At 36.9% G+C, this 3,975-nt stretch overlaps 1 pseudogene; it reads left to right on the top strand.

The window, feature by feature from the left end:
• Positions 1-383: 383 nt before the first annotated feature.
• LOC104913086 lies at positions 384-1,372 on the top strand (annotated as a pseudogene).
• Positions 1,373-3,975: the final 2,603 nt, after the last annotated feature.

The following is a 3,975-nucleotide window of genomic DNA, read 5'->3' as shown; positions in this document are numbered from 1 at the left end:
TCGTGGGGTGCAATCCTGGCATGAAAAAGTATGCAAGCTTTTGGAAACTTCTCTGTCTTTACATACATAAAATCCAAGGGCTCTGTGAAAACTGACCGTGGATTACAGCAGAAACTTAAAAATGCATCTGAGCCCTTTAAATTCAAATTCTTTCTCTAATATGAACAGACACTAAGAGAATCCTTATCATATTTGCATACTTTGAGATAGCAGCTGGGCTATTAATCATCAAAAATGTAGAATAAAGCAAATATTTAAGGACTTCATATGACAGTTCCTCCTCTGAGATAAATAGGTGATCGTGTGATGAGAACATCTAGTTGGGTTGAATATTCCTTAGCATACCTAGAGCTTTTAGGAGCCTACGAAAAGCTGAGTGAAACCTGTGAGTGCTTAAGAACTGCAATGTCCAGTTTATCTTCTTCTTGTCTAATAATTGCTATAATTGAGTCAATGATGGGACTTCTAGGAAATGGGACTATCTTGGCTGTCAGTGCAACTAGTTGCTTCAGGAGCAAAATATTGTCCTCCTATGAGGTGACTGTGATCTTTCTGGGTTTATCCAGGTTTCTTTTTGCAGTTCTGGATGATGCTGGATTTCTTCCTAAGCATTTTTTGTTAACCTTCCTTTCTATAAAGAAAATTTGTTTGTAACCTTTATAGTTACAGTTTTTTGTATTCCTGAACTCTTCTAGTTTTTGGTTTGCTGCCTGGCTTAGTGTCGTCTATTGTATCAAGGTTGCCAGTTTTACCCAGTCATTCCTCATCTGCCTGAAGCAAAGGATTTCCAGTCTCACACCCTGGATGCTGACAGCATCATCTCTATTTTCCTTTGCAACCTCTCTTCCTTTCTCCTGGGATAACTGCAACGCACACAGCAACTTCACTACTCCTTTCACCATGACAGACTCTTCAGAAAGGATAGCCACAAGGAAAAATAAGATTTTGGTTTTGATCCTTCTCTGTAATGTTGCTATAGCTTTGCCTTCAATAATGTTTGTTTTTTCAAGCGTCTTGCTGATTAGATCTCTGTGGAGGCACACCAGACAGATGCAAAATAATGCAACTGGCTTCAGGGATCCCATCTTAAGAGCTGTTATTGGTGCCATCAAGACAGTCTTCTCCTTCCTCCTCCTGTACATTACAAATTTGATTGCTTTGCTTCTCATTTTATCTGACGCTTTCGCGTCATTGAGCACTGAGGAAGCTGTATGTGCTGTTGTAGTGGCTGCCTGTCTTGCAGGACAATCTCCTAATCTGGAGCAACCCCAAATTTTGAGAGCTGCTCACCAGCACTTTGCACCCCATAAGCTGTTGGGTCAGAGCTAGATGCAGTTTTAAGACCAGGGCTAGCCTGCTCTCTCCAGTTTAGATCCAAATCAATTAAATCAAAATCACTGTAGTTACAAAATAATAGAAAGATGTAAGAATAGATCATAGCTCTGAAATTGAATCATTTAGAAGCTGAGATGTTACTTTGCTTGAACGTGATTCTTATGATGAACAATTTTCTAAGTTTCCTCCTTTTTTTAAAAGATAATTGCCTGTGGAATATAGATACTGTATTTGTTGTTTTCTTTAGTAATCACCATTGTTTTTCTGAGCAGAAAAAAACAAGGCTAAGACTCAGACAATAATTAAATCTCATGAGATGGTTTATGTTCAGGCTTACAAATCAAATTGTCGTTATCTTAATAGAACAGATATGCTTAAGCACAAGTATGCTTAAATTTAATGTGGGAATATAAGGCCTGAAGGTAGATTCTGGCAAGTACAGGGACTGCTGAAGAGCCACTATTGGAAATGCTTTCCAAGTGTTTTTGTCTGCTTCTTGATTCTAAAAGTGGAATACTCGAGTTAATTCAGTAAAGAATGACACAAACCTTTCAGCTTCCTGTGATCACTGAAGTAGTAATCAGCATCTGTGTTCCTCCCAAAAAAGATGCATTAGCAAACTCTCTAAAAGTGTATAATTAGGAATAACAGGAAAAAGACTTTTCTTAATATTAAACTTTTCTGAAAAATGAATTTAAATGTTGGTATTTCATGTTTTGCTGTGGATAATTAGCTCCTTCAATTTAGAACCAGTATGGATTTAAACAAAAATATTTAAGTGTTTGTTACAAAACTCTTCAAATGTTTCTAGAAACTAGGACATCTCCATAAAGTGCCTCACTTTTCATGAAAGTGTGTCCTGTTAATACTTTTCTACACATGGATTCCTTTGGCTTTAGAAATGAATTGCAATTTCCTTGACAAATCACATATTTGTGAGTCTGAAACAAAGCACATAATTTTTGCACTAGAACTGGAATTATATGAACATTTTCAGGTGGAGTGAAAATTTGACTTTCATACATGGCTCGATCTTATGCTGCAATTCACAGTGGACTGAATCCATTCTCCTGTACAATATCTGGTTGATGTCTCACAGTCAATCTGTTTGAAAAAAATTATGTGTATTTAATTGGAGTTTGCACTGAAATGTCATTTTTTTTTAATACTTAAATCCAGACAAGAAATTTTAAAATCCAGATAAACTACAAGAAAAATGTTTTTTTATCTTCTCCTTGCAGTATAAACTAGTAGACTGCACATGTAGGCATCTAGACAGGTCTTGAATATTGCCAGAGAAGAAGAATCCACAGCCTCCCTGGGCAGCCTGTTCCAGTGCTCTGTCACCCTCACTGTGAAGAAGTTCCTTTGCATATTGGTGCAGAACTTCCTATGCTCCAGTTTATGGCCATTTCCCCTTGCCCTATCCCCACAGACAGCTGATAAGAGGTTGGCCTTGTCCCTTTGACTCCCACAATTCAGATTTTTATAAACATTAATAAGATCCCTTCTCAATCTTTTCTCACGGCTGAACAGACCCAGGCTGCTCAGCCTTTCCTCATAGGGGGGATGCTCCAGGCCCTTTACCATCTTTGTGGCCTTTTTGGTGGACTCCTTCCAGGAGATCCCTGACTTTTTTGTACTGGGGAGCCCAGAACTGTATACAGCAAATTCCTCATAAACTACCAGGTGATGTGACTTTGGTTTTCTGAAGAAGTATTATTCGTCTGCAACATTATGACTATATTTTAACAAGGTCTATGATAAGCCTTGAAATTCCTTTGTAGAAGACAGAATGAAAATTATTGGTTTTATACTATGCGAATATCTTGACTGTTGGATACCGATGAAGCAGTAAAGCACTGAACAAAATTACTACGGAAAGGAGTGATATTCAGAACTTCTATTTTGTGGTAACATCCATATAACTTATTAAATTAGAATGTAGATCCTTGATAAATCATAAAATCTTTCATAATGACAAAAAAAATTGGAGTCATTCAGAGAAAAAAAGGGCAACCAGCTTCATTTGTTTTCTAAATCAGTCTCCCCTCTTTTCCAAGAAATGAAACAGTAATTTGATTGTAATAAATAGATCAGGCTAAGAAATGCAAAGATGTTCAGTGAAATTGACAGATCACTACAGATCCTTCTCTCATTTGCAGATAATTTTGTCCCATAAACACAGCTGGAGTATTCATAACTGAAATGATAGAAAACATGAAACCCTATCAACAACAACTGGTACAGCTCTTTCCTTGCATGCCTTCCTGAAATGGACACTGTGTACACACTTGCACATACTTGCATGTGTGCATATCAACACCCAGTCATCTTACATGATGGTTCTTTGTACCTCTGCCAGTGCATATAAAAGTGGAAAACAAAGTTTCAGCATTAACTTGGATAGCTCTTTATATCAAAAGATGCATCTTTTCAAAATGCATATTTTCTTCATTAACACTGTTTTCTTTCATTTTCATGTGGCTTAATTTGTGGACCTTTGTTTTACCGTATATCTAGGTAAATTCACAGGTTCTCTTTTGATTCATTTCTTGGCTTTTTACTTATGGAGGAAAACATCTTAAAATAGTATTTTTCTTACATGAAGGGGGATTAAGATGATTATATGCTTCGTTT

The sequence above is a fragment of the Meleagris gallopavo genome, chromosome 1 (assembly GCF_000146605.3).
Source record: "Meleagris gallopavo isolate NT-WF06-2002-E0010 breed Aviagen turkey brand Nicholas breeding stock chromosome 1, Turkey_5.1, whole genome shotgun sequence".
NCBI lineage: Eukaryota > Metazoa > Chordata > Aves > Galliformes > Phasianidae > Meleagris > Meleagris gallopavo.
This window is presented reverse-complemented; position numbering and strand designations above follow the sequence as displayed.